This window comes from Leucopleurus acutus, assembly GCF_964270905.1.
Source record: "Leucopleurus acutus genome assembly, chromosome: 14".
Lineage (NCBI taxonomy): Eukaryota > Metazoa > Chordata > Mammalia > Artiodactyla > Delphinidae > Leucopleurus > Leucopleurus acutus.
The window spans coordinates 38,595,366-38,617,606 of NC_139156.1; the positions used below are offsets into that span (position 1 = coordinate 38,595,366).

The 22,241-nt window shown below is 43.3% G+C and overlaps 1 long non-coding RNA gene across 1 annotated transcript in view; it reads left to right on the top strand.

The window, feature by feature from the left end:
• The first annotated feature begins 380 nt into the window (after positions 1-380).
• Positions 381-22,241, top strand: part of LOC309971384 — a 363,899-nt gene continuing 342,038 nt past the window's right edge. The window contains exon 1 of the long non-coding RNA XR_014326736.1: positions 381-425. This is a non-coding gene — a long non-coding RNA (uncharacterized lncRNA). The remainder of the gene's footprint in view (positions 426-22,241) is intronic.

A 22,241-nucleotide genomic window follows, 5' to 3' on the forward strand; every position in this document is an offset into this window, starting at 1 on the left:
TTCCTGGTGGAGGGGACTAGTGCCTGTGTTCTGGTGGATGAGGCTGGATCTTGTCTCTCTGATGGGCAGGTCCACGTCTGTTGGTGTGTTTTGGGGTGTCTGTGGACTTATGATTTTCGGCAGCCTCTCTGCTAATGGGTGGGGTTGTGTTCCTGTCTTGCTAATTGTTTGGCATAGGATGTCCAGCACTGTAGTTTGGTGGTCGTTGAGTGAAGCTGGGTGCTGGTGTTGAGATGGAGATCTCTGGGAGATTTTTGCCGTTTGATATTATGTGGAGCTGGGAGGTCTCTTGTGGACCAGTGTCCTGAAGGTGGCTCTCCCATCTCAGAGGCACAGCACTGACTCCTGGCTGTAGCACCAAGAGCCTTTCATCCACACGGCTCAGAATAAAAGGGAGAAAAAGTAGAAAGAAAGAATTAGTAGAAGTAGAAAGAAAGAAAGGAGGGAGGGAGGAAGGAAGGAAGGAGGGCAGGAAGGAAAAAAGATAAAGTAAAATAAAGTAAGATAAAATATAATAAAGTTATTAAAATAAAAAAATAATTAAGAGAAGAAAAAAAAAAACGGATGGATAGAACCCTAGGACAAATGGTGGAAGCAAAGCTATACAGACAAAATCTCACAGAAGCATACACATACCCACTCACAAAAAGAGGAAAAGGGGAAAAAATCATAAATCTTGTTCTCAAAGTCCAGCTCCTTAATTTGGGATGATCGTTGTCTATTCATGTATTCCACAGATGCAGGATACATCAAATTGATTGTGGAGCTTTAATCCGCTGCTTCTGAGGCTGCTGGGAGAGATTTCCCTTTGTCTTCTTTGTTTTCACAGCTCCTAGGGGCTCAGCTTTGCATTTGGCCCCGCCTGTGCGTGTAGGGCGCCGGAGGGCATCTGTTCTTCACTCAGACAGGACGGGGTTAAAGGAGCCGCTGATTCAGGGGCTCTGGCTCACTCAGGCCGGTGGGGGAGGGAGAAGCACGGAGGGCGGGGCAAGCCTGCAGCGGCAGAGGCCGGCGAGTCGTTGCACCAGCCTGAGGCACGCTATGTTGCGTTCTCCCGCGGGAGTTGTCCCTGGATCCTGGGACCCTGGCAGCGGCAAGCTGCACAGGCTCCCCAGAAGGGAGGTGTGGAGAGTGACATGTGCTCGCACACAGGCTTCTTGGTGGCGGCAGCAGCCGGCTTAGCGTCTCATGCCCGTCTCTGGGGTCCTTGCTGATAGCCGCGGCTTGCGCCCGTCTCTGGAGCTCCTTTAAGCAACGCTCTTAATCCCCTCTCCTTGATCCCCTCTCCTTGCGCACCAGGAAACAAAGAGGTAAGAAAAAGTCTCTTGCCTCTTTGGCAGGTCCAGACTTTTCCCCGACTCCCTCCCGGCCAGCCGGCCAGCCGTGGCGCACTAACCCCCTGCAGGCTGTGTTCACGCCGCCAACCCCAGTCCTCTCCCTGCACTCCAACCGAAGCCCGAGCCTCAGCTCCCAGCTCCCGCCCGCCCCGGCAAGGGAGCAGACAAGCCTCTCGGGCTGGTGAGTGCCGGTCGGCCCTGATCCTCTGTGCGGGAATCTCTCCGCTTTGCTCTCCGTACCCTGTTGCTGCGCTCTCCTCCGCGGCTCCGAAGCTTTGCCCCTCCGCCACCCGCAGTCTCCGCCCGCGAAGGGGCTTCCTAGTGTGTGGGAACCTTTCCTCCTTCACAGCTCTCTCCTTCTGGTGCAGGTCTCGTCCCTATCCTTTTGTCTCTGTTTATTCTTTTTTCTTTTTCCGTACCCAGGTACGTGGGGGGTTTCTTGCCTTTTGGGAGGTCTGAGGTCTTCTGCCAGCGTTCAGTAGGTGTTCTGTAGGAGTTGTTCCACGTGTAGATGTATTTCTGGTGTATCTGTGGGGAGGAAGGTGATCTCTGCGTCTTACTCTTCCGCCATCTTCCCGGAAGCCATTAAGGGAAGCCATTAAGGGTCTTTTTTCTGTATAGTTGATGTATATTGTTGTGTTAGTTTCAGGCGTACCATAAAATAAATCAGTTATCCATATATATATATATATATATATATATATACATATATATATATATATATATATATATATATCTCGACTCTTTTTTAGATTCTTTTCCCAAATAGGTCATTACAGAGTATTGAGTAGAGTTCCCTGTGGAATACAGTAGGGATAAGTTATTATCTGTTTTATATATAGTAGTGTGTATATGTCAATCCCAATCTCCCAATTTATCCCTCTCCCCTCCCTTCCCCCCGGTAACCATAAGTTTGTTTTTGACATCTGTGACTCTATTTCTGTTTTGTAAATAAGTTCCTTTGTACCTTTTTTTTTTAGATTCCACACATATGCGATATCATATGATATTTGTCTTTCTCTGCCTTACTTCACTCAGTATGACAATCTCTAGGTCCATCCATGTCGCTGCAGGTGGCATTATTTTGTTCTTTTTTATGGCTGAGTAATATTCCATTGTATTGATATATCTGTACCACATCTTCTTTATCCACTCCTCTGTAAAGGGACATTTAGGTTGCTTCCATGTCTTGGCTATTGTAAATAGTGCTGCTATGAACATTGGGGTGCATGTATCTTTTCAAATTATGGTTTTCTCTGGATATATGCCCAGGAGTAGGATTGCTGGATCATATGGTAGTTCTATATTTAGTTTTTTAAGGAACTTCCATATTGTTCTCCATAATGGTTGTACCAATTTACATTCCCACCAACAGTGTAAGAGGGTTCCCTTTTCTCCACACCCTCTCCAGCATTTACTGTTTGTAGATTTTTTGATGGCCATTCTGACCTATGTGAGGTGATACCTCATTGTAGTTTTGATTTGCATTTCTCTAATAATTAGTGATGTCGAGTATTTTTTCATGTGCTTTTTGGCCATCTGTATGTCTTCTTTGGAGAAATGTCTATTTAGATCTTCCATCCATTTTTGGATTGGGTTGGTGGTTCTTTTGATATTGAGCTGCATGAGCTGTTTGTATATTTTAGAGATTAGTCCCTTATCAGTTCCTTCATTTGCAAATATTTTCTCCCATTCTGTGGGTTGTCATTTTGTTTTGTTTATGGTTTCCTTTGCTGTGCAGAAGATTTTGAGTTTAATTAGGTCCCATTTGTTTATTTTGGTTTTTATTTTCATTATTCCAGGAGGTGGATCCAAAAAGATATTGCTACGATTTATGTCAAAGAGTATTCTGCCTATGTTTTCCTCTAAGAGTTTTATAGCATCCAGGCTTACATTTAGGTCTTTAATCCCTTTTGAGTTTATTTCTGTGTATGGTATTAGAGAATGTTCTAATTTCATTCTTTTACAAGTAGCTGTTCAGTTTTCCCAGCACCACCTATTGAAGAGACTGTCTTTTCTCCATTGTATGTTCTTGCCTTCTTTGTCAGTCAGCTAGCTTTAACTTGACCATCACTATACAAAAAGTCAGGTTTTGAATTAACTAGGATATGGGATATGCTACTTGGATCCCTTCATACTGACATACTTTATCTTTTTTTCCCTTTGGTGGGAAAACTCACTTTGAACAAATCAAAACTGCTGTCTTGAAATTCTGCTTATCAGCACCTTAAAAATTCTTACCTGTCTTCTGGCTTAGAGTACAAATAAGAAAATTAAGTGGTGTCTGCCTTGAGGGCCCAGACTCCAGCTCCCACAGGAGGGCAGAGATGGGCATGACCATCATGATGAGAGAGAGACTGAGAGTGAGGGGAAGTGGCAAGAAGAAAGGGGGGCGTCCCTGGTGGCGCAGTGGTTAAGAATGTGCCTGCCAATGCAGGGGACACGGGTTCGATCCCTGGTCCGGGAAGATCCCGCATGCTGTGGAGCCACTAAGCCCGTGCACCACAACTACTGAGCCCATGTGCCACAGCTACTGAGCCCGCATGTCTAGAGCCTGTTTTCCCCAACAAGAGCAGCCACTGCATGAGAAGCCCATGCACTGCAACGAAGAGTAGCTCCTGCTCACCGCAACTAAGGAAGCCCACATGCAGCAACAAAGACCCAACGCAGCCAAGAAAAAGTGAATTTATTAAAAAAAAAAAAGAAGAAGAAGAATCGGGGGCTGGAGCTGGGCCCCAGGATGTAGAGGGTTTGGAGAGTAGATGAGGCAGCAGCATTCCAGGGGAGGGGCAGAAGGACAGCACAAATGGCTCTGGTTTGCTCTTGGTGAAGAGAATGTGAAGTGAGGATTTATCATATGAGTTAATGTTTATTGTACGTTTGAGAAATCCTTTGAATTCTTGGGCCCTGATGTGACACAGTGGTATAGTTTAGCATCAAATGACTGAGAAAATACATGCAATGAATTAGAAATGTCCTCAAGAAAACTTGTGGTTTATTAATCACAATAGCATATGTGTAACATTTGGTCCATGGGAGTAGTACTTCCTTATAAGAGCCATTTTTCCATTATCATACCATGGTTGGTGAGTGTAAAGATTTGAGGGTCTCTTGAGAATTCTCAGGGAAAGTTTAGTGGAGATTATAAGGCAGAGATTGGTGAAATAGAGTCCATTTTTTCAAAGTTTAGCAAAAAAAAAAAGGTAGGGAGTCCAGATCCAGAGGCCTATGCAACATCAAGCATCGCGGTTTCTGTGTCAGAGGATGTGTAGGGCGTGACCACAGGGAGCAGTAGTGGCATTTCAGGTGAGGAGAAGGAAAGACTGACGCCCAAGAGGGGGCCAGTCCAGAGTCCCCTCCCAGCCCCACTGTGGCCCACAACCACATGTACTTTGCCGTTCTCTTGTTAGGTGCATACACATTAGGATTGTTTTGTTTTCTTAGAGAACTGACCCCTTTATTATGTCTCTGTCGTCTCTCTTTATTCCTGATAATCTTCCTTGTCGTGAGTGAAGTCTGCTTTGTCTGAAATTAAGCTAACTACTCGAGCTTGCTTTTTTTTTTTTTTTTTTTTTTGGCGGTACGTGGGCCTCTCACCGTTGTGGCCTCTCCCGTTGCGGAGCACAGGCTCCGGACGCGCAGGTTCAGCGTCCATAGCTCACACGGGCCCAGCCGCTCCGCAGCATGTGGGATCTTCCCGGACCGGGGCACGAACCCGTGTCCCCTGCATCGGCAGGCGGACTTTCAACCACTGCGCCACCAGGGAAGCCCTCGAGCTTTCTTTTGATTAGTGTTCGCATCTTGTTTTTAATCTGTTTTGAAAATCTCTGTCTCGTAATGGGTATATTTAGACCTTGGACATTGAAACTATAATAGATATATGCTTGAATTTATACCTACCACATTTGTAACTCTATTCTATTTGTTACATTTGTACAGTATTTTCTGTTTGTTTAGTCAATTGCTTATTTCTTTTGATGAGTACTGTTTTTAGCTTTGGCTAAAATAAGTTCTAAATATTTTAACTTGGTGACCCAAAGCATTCTTCCAGTGTGAGTAGGAAATAGCAAGCGTTGTTGTTCTTTTATTCTTTTAGATATTCCAATCCACGTTAGTTGTAGCAAGAACTTCAACCAGGATATTACACTTACCTTTATTTCCCAACTAGAGTTTTGTCCAACCCCTCTCTCGTGAATTTCGTCTAGGATGCTAGTGCTTGGAGAGACTTAGTAAAGCACATTCAAATACAAACCCAGGGTAGTTCCTGAAAGGATAGGAATCACTTAGGTCATCGTTAGAGTAATCTAACCTAGAGACATCCTGATCCTAACAAGCTGCTCTAGTTCATACTTTCTCAACTAGAAACCTTTAACAATGTGACCATCTACCTTTCTGCCGTTTTGGAATGAAAACTGTGCAACTGTGAAAAGTATGGACTCTGAAGACCATAGTGGACTGTGTAGGTACATGCTTGTGGGAACCAGAAAGCTTTGGGGAGTAGATGTAAAGGAAAATAACAGGTTCAAAGGAAGTGCCTTCTCTTTAGGAAGTAAACTAAGCACTTTTATCTTTTGTACTAGGTACTCCATAAACGCTTGATAGTTGAAAGGGTCAATGAATGAATGGCTCCATTGTTTTGTGAAGAGTGAGAATAGTTGTCGAGGGGGAAAAGAGAAACTCCAGGAGAAGATATGGTGTATCAATAGGGGCATGGATTGGGGACTCAGATGTGTTCAAATCCCAACTCTGCTGCTTATTGGCAATGTGTGCCTTGGCCAGTTTTCTCTGAGCCTCGGTTTCCTCACTTGTAAAATAGGAATGATTTTACTTATGTTCTGGTGTAATGTGGGGCAGTGATGAGGCATGCATACAAGTTAAGTGCTCAGTAAACAACCACTGTCATTCTAGAGAGGAAAGTGAGAGAGATGAAAAGAAGACCCCTGCGGAGCCAAGAAAGAAGTCCCAGTCAATGAAAAGACTGACCCCACCGGAGAAAAACTGCAGAAAAGCCAAGCACAGACTCAGCCTTTATTTGAACTTCTGAGTGAGTATACTTATTAGTAGTCTGAACCTATTTACACCTTATTACCTTTGGTAAGATACTTGGTCTAGCATTCTGAACATCGGATGTGCGTGCACAATGGTTGCTAGAGAACTGGCCGACTCATGAAATAGCATGACACAGTCTTCTTCGGTGATGAGCCAGGGCAGCAGAGACATGCATGGCTACCCTGATCTGTTGACACTTGGTGTCTGCTCACCAAGCCAGCTCTGTGTTGTCATGTGGAGGAACCGGTATTGTTTGAATTACTTTCTGCTAATAGTATTTATCAGCATGAGAGGCGAGGGGAAAAGGAGGTTTCGGTCAAAGTTGTCTGTCTTTTATGCATTCTTTTTTTAATAAAGAGCCTGTGACCATGGAAAGGCACGTATCAGGTTTCCCATTGGGATGTGTAGCAATACTCCCTGATATTTTAGGATGGTTCAGGAAAAAAAAAATTATTTTGGAAAAAGCGTGATCTGACTTCAAATGAATGTTTGTTTTGACGTCGTCTCTGAAATCATTGGCTTTGAGGGGTTTTGTTTGTTTGTTTTGTTGGGTTTTTTCTCTTTTTTGGCTCTGAATTTTAAGAGGCCACAGGCTTATGGGAAGTGTGTTCATTACGAGCCTTATTGGCCAAGGGAGACTTCTGACCTCTGGCTGGTTTTAGGCTCTGACCAGGACCCCTGGCAGGGGTATGAAGTGAGGATACAGAGTGTTTGCAGCACAGACTTCCTTTTTGCAGCAGGCAACAACATTACAACTGCTTCAGTGAGCCTTGCAGGCTCCCTACCAGAGGCGGGCAGATGAAGCTGCAGGCGTTTGCTAGCTCCATTTCTCCACAGGCTCCAGGGATGAACTTGCAAACGGCTTGAGAGGAATCGTGTCCAATTAGTGCTGCTAGCGCATGTGTGCTCTGGAAGCATCGCTGGCCCGATTCTGGAGCGCGTTCCTGAGCTCGGGAGCTGGCACCAGATGACTCCACGGAGCTTGTCTCCCTGCCCGCTCAGCTTGCAGCGGACATTCAGAGCCCTCAGGGCCAAGCGGCTGCCTGATGAGCTCTCCCCTGGGGCTCCTGGAACAGGAACTGAACCCGGGAACAGAGCCAGAAGGTCTTGTTCCCTCTTCTTGCACAATCCTTTGCACCAATGGCACACAACACACAGCAAAAGCTATATGTTTCTTCCTTCAGGAGAGAAAATGTCAGTGCGTTCAGCACATGCAACCCTCCCGTGCTATTAACATTCACACAAGTGTGAATTCAAACAAAAAGTCACCAAAATTAGACTGGAGGGGAGCAGAAATGTCACTTTAACACATGGTGAGTATGGAGAGCTGTGACAATTTGGCTTCCTGTAGATCTGGGCTATCGAAACAGGCTTAATTTCTCAAGATGTTCAGGGCTTAATCACCAATTAAAATCAGTAACAACAGTGCATTTGTTCAGGCCCTAGGAGATCCATTTTCTTCTTGAGAATGAAGGGGGCCCAAATCCAGGTCTTCTCATTTGACAAAAATGATGAGGAATGGATGGCAATCTTCCTGCTGCTAAAAGGAGGTCAGAGCAGGAAAGGCAGCCAAGGTAGCCAGAAAGACCTGCTGGCTTCTGTTCTGATTTAGAGCAGCTTGTCTTATATGCCCAGGACTGAAGGGAAATGAGCTAGTGAAATTCAGGCTGAAGCCCAGGGGACGAGAGTCACCTGGTGGTGGTCCCTGGAGGGCAGGGGAATGTTGGGGACTGGAGAGCACAGTGCTCTCTGTTTCACAGTTCTCTCTTCCCTTTCAGTTTTTTTTTTTTTTTTTTTTTTTTGCGGTACTTAGGCCTCTCACTGTTGTGGCCTCTCCCGTTGCAGAGCACAGGCTCTGGACGCACAGGCTCAGCGGCCATGGCTCATGGGCCCAGCCCATGTGGGATCTTCCCAGACCAGGGCACGAACCCGTGTCCCCTGCATCGGCAGGTGGACTCTCAACCACTGCGCCACCAGGGAAGCCCTCAGTTTGGGTTTTATGTGGGCGGAATCTAAGTTAGGGAATACACACACACACACAAACACACGTGCGCACGTGTGCATGTGTATATAAATCCAGCATTCATATCAGTATATTTAAGGCTCTAATAAATCTTCCCCTTAAAGAAACCTACTTAAATTTCATTAAACTAATATTTTCCAAATTTATTTGGCATTGAGACCCTTTTTATACAAACCCTTTTCCTGCTAACGTTCTATCATGAAAAAAGTTGTGTACACTAAATTGAGAATTTCACGTTGAGAACCTCTAGAGGCACCACCCAGTTTATACTGTAATTTTTTTAACTTGCCATTTCACATATCAACCCATTTGTCTATATTTTTATCTATCAATTACTCTTATTTTTAAAAATTCATTTCAAAGTAAATTGGAAATATCAGTTCACTTCTACCTAAATACTTTGGCATTCGTATCATTAACTAAAATTCAAAATTTATTCAGGTTTTTTTTCAAGGTAAAATTTATAGATGAAGAAGTACACAAATCTTAAGTGAATATTCACTGATTTGACAAATGCGTGGACCTATGTAACTTATTGTGACCTAGAACATTACTATCTTCCCAGAAAGTTCCTTTATGTCCCTTCTCAGTCAATCCTGGCCAGCCTTTCACCCTACCACTCCCAGAGGCAAACTCCTCTATGTACCCTTTTTCCACCATTGATTTTTTTTTTCCCACCATGTACTATGTATGCATTCTTTGTGTATGGCTTATTTCACTTTGCGTAACGTTTTTAGATTCATTCATGTTTTCACGTGTATTGGTAATTTATTCCTTTTTATTAGTGAGTAGTATTCCATTGAATAAATATACCACAGTTTGTTTATCCACTCTTCTATAGATTGATATCTAGACTGTTTCCAAATTTTGGATATTATGAGTCAAGGCAGGTAAGAACATTCTTGTATGTGTTTTCTGTGTGTGTGCATGTGTGTGTACACATGTGTCTGTATATACAGGCATGCCTCATTTTATTGTACTCACTTTATTGCGCTTCACAGATACTGCTTTTCTACAAATTGAAGGTCTGTGGCAACCCTGCACTGAGCAAGCATTGGTGCCATTTTTCCAACAGCTTTTGCTCACTTCGTGCCTCTCTGTCACATTTTGATAATTCTTTAAGTATTTCAGACCCTCCACCAGCAAAAAGATTAGAGACTTGCTGAAGGTTCAGATGATGGTTAGCATTTTATAGCAATAAAGTATTTTTAAATCATGGTGTATACATTTTTTAGAAATAATACTATTATTGCACACTTAATAGGCTACAGTATAGTGCAAACATAACTTTTATAAGCATTGGGAAATTCATGTGACTTGCTTTAATGGTCTGGAATTAAACCTCCAGTGTCCCCGAGGTATGCCTGTATGTATATATGTTTCCATTTCTCATGGGTAAATAGCCAGGTGTAGGATTGCTGGGTCAGGGTAGATGTGTGTTTGATTTTATAAGAAATTACCAGACCTACTTTTGGGAAATTTTTCTTGCTCTTAAAAAGGGACCCAAGGATGAAAATACTCCCTTCCTCTTGGCAAGGTTGCGTCTACATATAATGCCCAGAACTTTTGCAGCTCTGAGGACAAAACTGACATAATGTCATTGAGGAACGGGGTCCTTAACGATATTACTGGACGCTGAAGTAAGCAATTCTGGGGCTGCCCTCCTTGGAGTTTTTATGTGAGTTAATAATGTCCTTATTATTTAAGTCAGTTTGAATCCGAGATACTTTTAAAAAAATTGAAAGAGGGAAACTATTTTTAGAAAATTTACCAAAGTATTACATACATACAGAAAAATATACACAGATTAATTTTCACAAACTGAATGTACCTAAGTAGCTGGCCTCCAGGTGGAGAAGCAGCATTACCAGTAACAGGGGGCTTGAAGAGATAGGGCTATATCACACACTATTAAAATTAGATGTGAAAAAAAAAAAATTGGAGGCCCAGTGGAGTTCACTGGTGAATTCTACCAAACATTTCCGGAAGAAATTATACCAATGCTCCACAAAGACAAAATAGATACCCCCATTAGAAACCCCTCACTCGATTGGGATTGACATGTATACACTAATATGTATAAAATAGGTAACTAATAAGAACCTGCTGTATAAAAAATAAATAAAATTTAAAAATTAAAAAGAAAAAAAAAGAAACCCCTCACTCCTCCTCAAGTTCTCTCCCCTGGCTTCTCTCTCTCCCCCAAACCTCCTCTTGCAACCATTGGCACAGGTTTCTCTTCTGTATTCTCTCTCCAGATTCCTCTCAGTTTGCACACTTCATTCAGCAAGGCAAAAGCCTTATCGTTAGCTAAAATAGTAATCACTGAATCTCCCCCAAGTTGTCCTGGGTGTAGGGTGAGGGAAGTTGGAGAGGAGGTGAAATTATGATGAAGTGACCCAGCAAAGTGTGCTTGTTGTCTCCAATGAACAGTGAAAAACTAGGGGTCAGAAGATGAGTTGTGTCACTTACCAGCCAGGTGACTTTGGATGTGCTGCTACTTGAGCCTGGGGTGTTACTTGTGAATAGGGTAGATTAATGGTAGCTACTTCACGGGGCGGTTTTGAGGACTGAATGTAAAGGGCTTACATGTATTCAGGGGGTGCAGTAGCAAGGGTCATATTCTGGGGTTCATGGGATGACTTCTTTCCAGTTTCTACCCTAAGCAGGAAGGATTCTTCCCAGGAAACACTGTGAGCTACAGCACTGAAGATCACTGGTGTTGCAGAAGCCGCCTGCAGACTCAGGTGGGCCCACTTGCTAGGGTTTGAGGGCAAGGGGTTAAGGTAGGACTTATGAAGGAAAGCATATTCTTTTCCAGAAATCAATCAAACTACAAGAACAGCAATTAGAGTAAACTTTGAGTAATTATATATGATCACTGAATGAGAATAATCTACAAATGCTATTTTTGGCCTTTGATATAGAACACACCACCCCTGAACTAATCTCACGTGAAAAAAAAAATGTGGTGGTGGAATCACAGAAGACAATTAGCCAACTGTAAATGAATAACAATTTGGATGGATCAGAAAAGACTCAATGGTTAAGTCTTCTCTTCTCAGAGACTGACCTTTAAAGATACTTAAATTAATTGGATATTACATTATACACCAGTATTTCCCGAAGTTCATCCATTATTTGATAGCTGACATGATTATTCCCTGTAACTATTTATCACTTGTACTATTATTTAATTAACATTTTTCTTGCAGTAAATTCCTTAAAAATTGCTTTTGCCTGACTCTAATTCATGGCAAAACCAACTCATAACTATCAAAAGTGCCCACTTTGTACCACTTGAAAACCTATCACCCTCTGGGATAGACTTTTGTCTATCATTATCTTTGCAGCTATTAGATCACTTCCGACCAGTCTCCGCAAGTCATTTTCATAAGGTCTTGAGCTAAAGAATCCCTCCAGAATTATTTTGCAGAGATACCCAATGCTTGATTCTCTTTAACCAAACCTACTTCTCTCACACTCTTCCCCATCTCAGCAGAGGTCAACTCCACTCTACCAGTTCTAGAAAACTTTGGAATCATTCTTGACTCCTATTTTCTCTCTTATCCATCTAACCCCACCAGGAGATCCTGCTGGCTCTGCCTTCAAAACACATCCATGTTATGACCACTTCACATCATCTTCACGTCTAGCTTTCTAGTCTAAGCCTCCAAATCAGTGTGCTTCTAAAACTTGTGCTTTGTGTGTGCTTTCGCATAGCATCCAGGTGATAGATACTAGCGTAAGCTTTCTAAAGCCCAGGTCATGCCATTGCTCTGCTCAAAAATCTCTAATGACTTTCTAATTCAGAGCAAAATCTCAAGTCCTTACCTTGATCCCCAAGGCCCTTCCTGACCTCCACACCCCACATCTTGACCGTATTTCCAACTGCTCCCTCTCCTGCTCTCTCTGCTCAAGTCACCCTGGCCATCTTTTCTTCCTTCATCTCGTCAAGCACACTCTTGTCTGGGGACCTTTATGTTTGCTGCTTCCTTTTTCCTAGCATACTTTTCCCCCAGGCGTAAGTAAGCATGACTTCTACTTTCTTTCCATTTCCTTCAGGTGTCTATTGAAATATCACCTTATCAGAGAGGACCCTTCGGTTTATACTATATAAAACAACCTTCTCTCACCTCTTAATGTGCTTTATTCTTATTAACACTTATAACCTAATCAATTTTATTTAATTTTATTTTTTGTTTGGCTGTCTCCATTGAGAATGGAAACATCAGGACTAGAAGGACTTGGCTGTGTTTACTACTCTATCATCAGGGTCTAAAAGATTGCCTGGTAAATAGTAGGCACTTAATAAATATATGAATAAAGGCTGGGTTGGATAAATACTAGCAGACCATTACAGTCAAGATTCTGATGCCCAGAAAGAACAAAACTGGGTAGGGAACACTCCCTCCTCCAGCCCGTGCCCCTCCACCTTACAGTTACAGATATGATTCATGTTACATAGGTACTGTTCTTATTAATTAACAAATCCATTCATTATTACATAAGGTGCTCCAAAGAGATAGAGTGGAGCCGACAACTCAGAAATTTAAGTGGCTAGAATGGTCAGAGAAAGCTTCTTGAAAAATATGGAGCCTGTCTTGCGCCCTGAAGGACGGCATTCCAGTTATGTTTGCTACATAACAAATAATTCCAAACATAGTCATTTAAAATGACAACTGTTTTATTATGGCTGATGGTTCTGTGGGCCAGGAACTTGGGGAGAGCGTGGCTGGGTGATACTTCTGTTCCATGTGGCATTGATGGGGTTCACTCCACAGTATTCAGCTGGTGGATAGACTAGTTTGGAGTCTAAGACTGATTCACTTGCATATCTGGTACCTTCTTGGGGATGGCTGGAAGGAGTTCAGTTGAAACTGTGACTGAAGCATCTACCCAGGGTCTCCCCAGTCTCAGGATTTCCAGACCTCTTACATGGTGAATCAGAGTTCCGTCAAAAGCCAGACAACAGGCCCAAAATGGAGTCACTTATGCTAAACCCCTTGTCACCAAACCGAGTTAACTTACAGTTGGCTTTCCCAGAAATGGAATCTTAAAGCAGCTAGTCAGAAATTACCTGATCATCACTAGTTAGGTACTCTGCCTGATAGGTGCCTACAGTCCTTTAAAGGAGAGTAACCTGGCAATAACCAACCTGCTTGTTGGCCTCTTATAATTTCCTGTTCCTGCTCCCTTCTGCCTATAAGTCTTTCACTTTGTACAGCTCCTTGGAGCTCCTTTCTATCTGCTAAATGGAATGCTGCCTGATTCATGAACCGTTGAAGGGAGCCAGTAGGAACTTTACAATGTACTCAGTTGAATTTTGTTTTCTTGACAGTTCCAAGAGTGAGCGTTCTAGGAAACGTGGATGCTGCATGACTTTTTGTGACCCGGCCTCAGAAGTCACATGGCTTCACTTCTTCAGTCTCTACTGTCAGACGCAAGCAGTGAGTAGCCCACCCAGATTCAAGGGGAGATGACATAGATCCCCACTTTTCCACGGATGACTTGTCAAAGGACTTGCAGCCATGTTTTCACACTGCCTCAGCAGAGTGTGACTCAGTTAAGTGGGGAGTAGTGGGAAAGTGGTCTGAGCGAGGGGAAAAGTTTGAGTAGGGGTGAGATAGGACAGGTACATTTAGGAACCATAAAGAGACCCATGTGCCCAGAGTGGGAGACAGACCAGGAGAAGTGTCAAAGACAAAGATAAAGGAAAGAGTGTGGGCCGGGGTGAGTTTGAATACCTGGTTAAGGAGTCTAGTCTTTTCTCTGTAGACAAGTGGTCTTTATTTTTTTAATTTTTTCTAAATTTATTTATTTATCTATTTTTGTCTGCATTGGGTCTTCGCTGCTGCACACGGGCTCTCTCTAGTCGTGTCGATGGGCTTCTCATTGCAGTGGCCTCTCCTGCTGCGGAGCACGGGCTGCAGGCGCACAGGCTTCAGCAGTTGTGGCGTGTGGACTCAGTAGCTGTGGCTCGCGGGCTCCAGAGCACAGGCTCAGCAGCTATGGTGCAAGGGCCCAGCTGCTCTGCGACATGTGAGATCCTCCCGGACCAGGGCTGGAACCCGTGTCCCCTGCATTGGCAGGTGGACTCTTAACCACTGCACCACCAGGGAAGCCTGACAAGTGGTCTTTAAACTGTTTTGCTTACATATCTCTAAAAGAATTTTGAAAAACACATTTTTAAGGTTTGTCCTCCAGTTCTTTTCCTCATAATTTAAAAGTACAGGCATACCTCAGAGATATTGTGGGTTCAGTTCTAGACCACTGTAATAAAGCAAATACCGCAATAAAGCAAGCCACATGAAATTTCTGGTTTGCTGGTGCATATAAAATTTATGTTTACACTATACTGTAGTCTATTAAAGTGTGCAACAGCATTATGTCTCAAGAACAATGTGTATTCCTTAATTAAAAAATACTTTATGGGGGCTTCCCTGGTGGTGCAGTGATTGGGAGTCCGCCTGCCGATGCAGGGGACACGGGTTCATGCCCCGGTCTGGGAAGATCCCACGTGCCGTGGAGTGGCTGGGCCCGTGAGCCATGGCCGCTGAGCCTGCGCGTCCGGAGCCTGTGCTCCGCAGCGGGAGAGGCCACAACAGTGAGAGGCCTGGGTACCACACACACACACACACAAAAACATACTTTATGGCTAGAAAATGCTAACCATCATCTGAGCCTTTAGCGAGTTGTGATCTCTTTGCAACAGTAACATCAAAGATCACTGATCACAGATCACCATAACAAATATGATCATAATGAAAAAGTCTGAAATATTGTGAGAATTACCAAAATGTAACACAGAGACAGAAAGTGAACAAATTCTGTTGCAAAAATGGCGCCAGAGTCTTGCTCCTTGCACGGTCCACACAAAGCTTCAATTTGTAAAAAACGCAACATCTGCAAAGCACAATGAAGTGAAGCACAATAAAATGAGGTATGTCTGCTCTTAAAAAAGTCAGCAGCTCTCTCTAGGTGGTCATTCAGGCTTTTCAATTTCTTCTTCCCATAACCTCCAAGGTCACTGTGGATATCTCCCTCCAAATCTGTGCCTGGAAGATCACACATGGGGAAGGTTTTATAGGCAAAGAATGGAATTGGTGCATATCACTTCTGCCCACTTTCCATTGGCCAGACTTCGGTTCCATGGCTATTCCTGACTGCAGGGGAGGTGAGGAAGAAGAGAGGAATAGAGATTTTGTGCAAGAACTAGCGATTCTTGCTACAGAGCATATGTAAGGCATTTGGCTCATTTGCTGGCAGACAGTAAGCATTCAACATAGTAGCTGCTGCTATTGTTACAATATCACCATTATTATTATTACACGTTCAGTTTACAGGCTGTGTCTGAGCACAGATGGATTCGCACTGCCTTTGCTGGAGCTTACAGGCCCCTAGGGTGGAGGCAATCAGGCAAAGGAGGCCCCAGCGCCTTGGAGCCCAGTTAGTAGCTAATAACCCAAGCTGGCAACTCTGCAGCTGCAGTCAGTGGGGAGAAGAGGGAACTCTTGCAGTAAATCCCTAAGGCCAGATTCCCACACAGCTGCGCGTCTGTTTCCTGCCTGCCTGCAATAATTCATTTCTGACCATACGCCCCTCCCTGTACCACGCTCTGTACTCCTCCTCCGTGCCTTGCACCTGCCTTGTACTTCCGTGTGAATCCTGGGGTGGACTCAGCTAGAGCCTGAAGGAAACCAAGGACTTGACCTTAGGCTGGGGAGCAAGTTTTTGCCCCATAGCTGCTAGTTCAAGGGACCTACCGATAACTAGAAAGCGGCACTGGTTTCCTTTAGGAATTCGAAGTTCCTGTACTTCCTGCATGTGACGTGGGTGCAATGACATGGACTTCAAAGATCTGATCAAACATCAGAAATCTTTGATTTATTTTCCCTGCCTTTGATACCTGCTAATCTGGGCCCCAAAGGGTTAGAAGAGTGAACAACATTTTCTCTAAGGATCCTAGTAACCATGTGATGAAAACTGAGGCACTATTGCAGGAAACTCATGTTTGGTTTAGCCTGGGAAGGACACCAGGGAAAACGTAAACACTGTAAATGCTTCCCCAAATTACCAAGGTGACTACGTGTAATCAATTTTCTCCGTCCGGTTACAACCTTCCTAGGAAAGAGGGGGCATCCCCTTGCCCAAGCTGAACTCATTTATCCAACAAGGTCCTAACTTACATCTCTGTGCTGATTTGTCCTGCAAAGCCTCCTCTGAGTGGTGTGTAGTTGATGTGGTCGAGGAAAAATTTCATATTTTCCAAATCAAGTGGGAGAAGCAGGTCAGTGTGAGGTAATGAATGATCCTTCCTGGGCTGTGGTGCCAGGTACAAAATGGCGAGATGAGCTCCAGGTGTGACCTTCCAAGGATGGTGCGGGGCTTCAGCCCATAAGCAGGCTCAGCTGGGGTGCGTCCTGCCCCGTGCGTGAATCAGCACGTAAGCAGTTAAGTTGGCGAGCCTTGGCTTCATCGGTAAGAGCATTCAGCCTCCAAGCGTTGACCTGCAGCCGTGCTCAGAACAGGGGCCGAGGATTCAGAAGCGTCCTGGCACGCGGGCTTGAAGGAGCAGTGACATGTGGCTTTGAACAAGCAGCTGCCCCAGCAGATCTGGGTACGTAGCTCTGCTTTGACTGATAGTGTTTTGTTTTCTCCCGAGAGAACAAAGTGATGGTTGTTCATGTTTGCAAACAAGATCCCTTGGACACTGAAAAGGAACAGATGTTTATTAGCTGCTATTTATTATGAAAAAATGTAATAGGGCTGGAGGGGGCCAGGGGAGCAGATTCTTCCTACTCATTTACATTTCTGATTGCAATGGCCGAGTGTCTTTAATTTTATCTGAATTCCGATGCTGTGTGGTCAGGTCATTTGAATGTCATGGTTACAGTAGAATTCAAAGGGTATCTTTTGGCTGCTCTTTCTGTAAATCGTCATGTCTACATTCAGAGATACGGATTGAGTTTGCAGAATTATTTGTCAAATTGATGAAGCCAAGTGGCAGAAATCCATTTTCCTACCTTATTTTGGAAAGCAAGGTTCATATTCTTAGGCTTAAAGAACAAACTTCTCCAAATTTACCATATGCCTGAGTGAGAGCAGTAGCATTTGACTATGGTCTTTTTCTTTCCTACAGCTTGACTTTCATCTCAGGTGTATGCAGCGTGACATGAAATAAACTTTAGAATCTCAGTTCTCTTTTTAATGAGTCTTATCTGGATCACCTGGGCCTTTCCATCACTTTCGGTGACTTTCTCTATTCTTTTGATTTTAGAATAGCTGAGATTTAGAGTAGCTTAGAATTACTCCAAAAGCTTGGATTTGATTGAATTTCCAAGGATATAGGAACTTATGTTTGGCTGGGTATCACCGCATCCCCATTCTGGCACTGCAGCAACATCTACCAACTGACCCCGATGACCTTTTCCCCAGCTAGCATCTCCTGCAGGTTTAAAATAGGGGGGTGCTGCTTCTCAGGCTTAGACCCTACTTAACAAGTTACTGCTTCCCAGCACAGTGTTCAAAACTGGTCTTTAATCATCTTGGAATTATCTAGAATATTTCCTCCCTGGTGCCCATAGCTTCTCCTATATCCACCTGGATTTCCAACCCATGGGAGGCTCCTTTCGGTAAACAAGTTTTTCTTTGAAAAAATGCAAACACTACCTTAAAATTTGGGTAGGCTATCAGTCACTAATACCTTCATACAAGTCAGTTTAGTGCCTCTTTAAAATCACTCTCCCTGAAGTAAAGGTGTTTTTCCAGACTGAAGGAAAGGTGGTGAGAATCAGGAATTTGAAGCCTGGATTCTGAAGGTGGAGAGAGAGGAAAATCTGGATGGGCGCTGCAGTAGTGCCCAAGGAGGCCAGTTTGAGAATCCTGAGTCACGAGGAAAGGGCGGGACCCAGAAGGCATTGCTCACAGTGGTGCAGGTGAAGGTGCCTGAAGCCTTCAGGGTCACCTGGGCATAGTTAGAATCTAAGGAATTAACTTCCAGGTGCTCAACTCCCATTTGAACTGCTTCCCAAAAAATTTTCTGCTGGAGGAGCCATATGAGTTCTGCTTCAGAAATAAAGAGAGACTTCTCACTCATCTGGAATCTCACTCTGGGCTTACAGTCTCACTCTGGTCCCAAGGTATACAGAAATCTCCTGGGCATCACACACATGGATGACTTCAGAATACGTTGTTCCAGAGGGAGGGCCCGGTAAGAGCAAAGCAAGCAGAAATGGACCACATCTCATTTCTCCAGGTTTCAAACTCATGCCAAAGACTGTGCCTTGTTTCTCTTAGAGCTGCAATTAAGGAGTGAGAAGGTTATCACGAAGACAAGGTGTATGTATGAATACATTGATTGGAACTGAAACTGAAGTCTGATATTTTTTAATAGTAATTCTGGTTTGGTTGCCTGATTTGATGACGAAGTTGGTTTGACTAATTAAGGTCTGTGGATGTTTTCTGTAAGTTTAACACGCTGATTCTGCTGCTTAAGCTTTTGGCCAAAATAAATTTAAAATGTGTACAATATATAGAAAATTAGAAAATACAACTTTTCCAAGTATTTTAACATATAAAAGCTTTAGATGGTACCTTTTTAAAATGCACAAGGGAGTAGAAAATGCCTTTAGGGGTTTCAGGAGCAAAAACCTGTGAAGACCACTGGAGTGTATTATCCTTGAGGTGAGATGCGCCTGCCTGAGAGCGAGTGCCTTTGCCCTCAGGTGGCCCCAGAGTCCACTCCTTGTTTTGTGCCTCTGCATCTACTTCCCGCCCCCAACTTCAGGATCCTGCAGTTTCCATCACTCAGCCCCCGTACCGCTGCCTCTGTGAACCAGCTGGTTGATATATTTGTGCTGAGTAGTTGCCTAGTGATTTGAAGATGGCGTGTGAATGGCAGAACAAAACTTTCATGAGGCAAGGGTTGAAGAAGAGGAGGGTTTACCGGGCATTTTTTGGGATCACCTCTCTCCTGTGTCAGGGAGATGAGGTTGGAGCCACTGGAGTAGAAAGATGTGAATTCAAGTCCTGCGTCTGCAACTGACTAGCTCTTTGAACTTCCTTGAGCCTCAGTGGCTTCATTTGTAAAACTGGGATCCTGTGCATGAACCTCTGGGATGATAGGATGGGACTCGAACAGTAAATTGACACCCACTCATTAAGTACTAGTTCCCAGGTGGAGGAGTGTATAAAGTTTAAGGGGAAGAAATAGGTTAAGTCATTGACTCTGTCTGGGGGATCACTGTTATGAGAATTAACAACTTTTTAGCACCCTGCCGTTTACACAGAAATATACACTTCCCTTCTGTATTGCTTCCACAATCCTGTGAAGCAGATTCTTTTTTTGATTTTTTTCTATTTTTTTGAATTTTTGAATTTTATTTTTTTATACAGCAGGTTCTTATTGGTTATCCATTTTATGCATATTAGTGTATGTATGTCAATCCCAATCTCCCAGTTCATCCCACCCCCACCCCCCACCACTTTACCCCTTGGTGTCCGTACGTTTGTTCTCTGCATCTGTGTCTCAATTTCTGCCCTGCAAACTGGTTCATCTGTACCATTTTTCTAGGTTCCACATATATGCGTTAATATACAATATTTGTTTTTCTCTTTCTGACTTCACTCTGTATGACACTCTCTAGATTCATCCACGTCGCTACAAATGACCCAATTTCGTTCCGTTTTATGGCTGAGTAATATTCCGTTGTATATATGTACCACATCTTCTTTATGCATTGGTCTGTCAGTGAGCATTTAAGTTGCTTCCATGACCTGGCTGTTGTAAATAGTGCTGCAGTGAACATTGAGGTGCATGTGTCTTTTTGAATTATGTTTTCCTCTGGGTATATGCCCAGTAGTGGGATTGCTGGGTCATATGCTAATTCCATTTCTAGTTTGTTTGTTTGCTTGTTTGTGGTACGCGGGCCTCTCACTGTTCTGGCCTCTCTCGTTGCGGAGCACAGGCTCTGGACGCGCAGGCTAAGCAGCCATGGCTCACGGGCCCAGCCACCCTGCGGCATGTGGGATCTTCCCGAACCGGGGCACGAACCTGTGTCCCCTGCATCGGCAGGTGGACTCTCAACCACTGCGCCACCAGGGAAGCCCCTCCATTTCTAGTTTTTTAAGGAACCTCCATACTGTTCTCCATAGTGGCTGTATCAATTTACATTCCCACCAACAGTGCACTCCCTCTCCACTCCCTCTCTAGCATTCGTTGTTTGTAGATTTTCTGATGATGCCCATTCTAAGTGGTGTGAGGTGATACCTCATTGTAGTTTCGATTTGCATTTCTCTAATAATTAGTGATGTTGAGCTGCTTTTCATGTGCTTCTTGGCCATCTGTATGTCTTCTTTGGAGAAATGTCTATTTAGGTCTTCTGCCCATTTTTGGATTCCATTGTTTGTTTTTTTAATATTGAGCTTCATGAGCTGTTTATATATTTTGGAGATTAATTCTTTGTCCATTGATTAGTTGGCAAATATTTTCTCCCATTCTGAGGGTTGACTTTTCGTCTTGTTTGTAGTTGCCTTTGCTGTGCGAAAGCTTTTAAGTTTCATTAGGTCCCATTTGTTTATTTTTGTTTTTATTTCCATTACTGTAGGAGTTGTAGCAAAACAGATCTTGCTGTGATTTATATCATAGAGTGTTTTCCTCTAAGTTTTATAGTGTCCTGTCTTGCATTTAGGTCTCGAAACCATTTTGAGTTTATTTTTGTGTATGGTGTTAGGGAGTGTTCTAATTTCATTCTTTTACATGTAGCTGTCCAGTTTTCCCAGCACCATTTATTGAAGAGACTGTCATTTCCCCATTGTATATCCTTGCCTCCTTTGTCATAGATTAGTTGACCATATGTGCGTGGGTTTATCTCTGGGCTTCCTATCCTGTTCCATTGATCTATATTTCTGTTTTTGTGCCAGTACCATATTGTCTTGATTACTGTAGCTTTATAATATCTGAAGTCAGGGAGTCTGATTCCTCCAGCTCTGTTTTTTTCCTCAAGACTGCTTTGGCTATTCAGGGTCTTTTTTTGTCTCCATACAAATTTTAAGATTTTTTGTTCTAGTTTTGTAAAACAATGCTACTGGTAATTTGACAGGGATTGCATTAATCTGTAGACTGCTTTGGGTAGTATAGTCATTTTCACAATATTGATTCTTCCAATCCAAGAACATGGTATGTCTCTCCATCTGTTTGTATCATCTTTAATTTCTTTCATCAGTGTCTTATAGTTTTCTGCATACAAGCCTTTGTCTCCCGAGGTAGGCTTATTCCTAGGTATTTTATTCTTTTTGTTGCAGTGGTAAATGGGAGTGCTTCCTTAATTTCTCTTTCAGATTTTTCATCATTAGTGTATAGGAATGCCAGAGATTTCTGTGCATTAATTTTGTATCCTGCAACTTTACCAACTTCATTGATTAGCTCTAGTAGTTTTCTGGTGGCGTCTTTAGGATTCTCTATGTATAGTATCATGTCATCTGCAAATATTGACAGCCTTACTCCTTCTTTTCCAATTTGTATTCCTTTTATTTCTTTTTCTTCTCTGGTTGCCGTGGCTAAGACTTCCAAAACTATGTTGAATAACAGTGGTGAGAGTGGACATCCTTGTCTTGCTCCTGATATTGGAGGAAATGCTTTCAGTTTTTCACCATTGAGAATGATGTTTGCTATGGGGTTGTCATATGTAGCCTTTATTATGTTGAGGTAGGTTCCCTCTATGCCCACTTTCTGTAGAGTTTTTATCATAAATAGTATTGAATCTTCTCAAAAGCTTTTTGTGCATCTATTGAGATGATCATATGGTTTTTATTCTTCAATTTGTTAATAT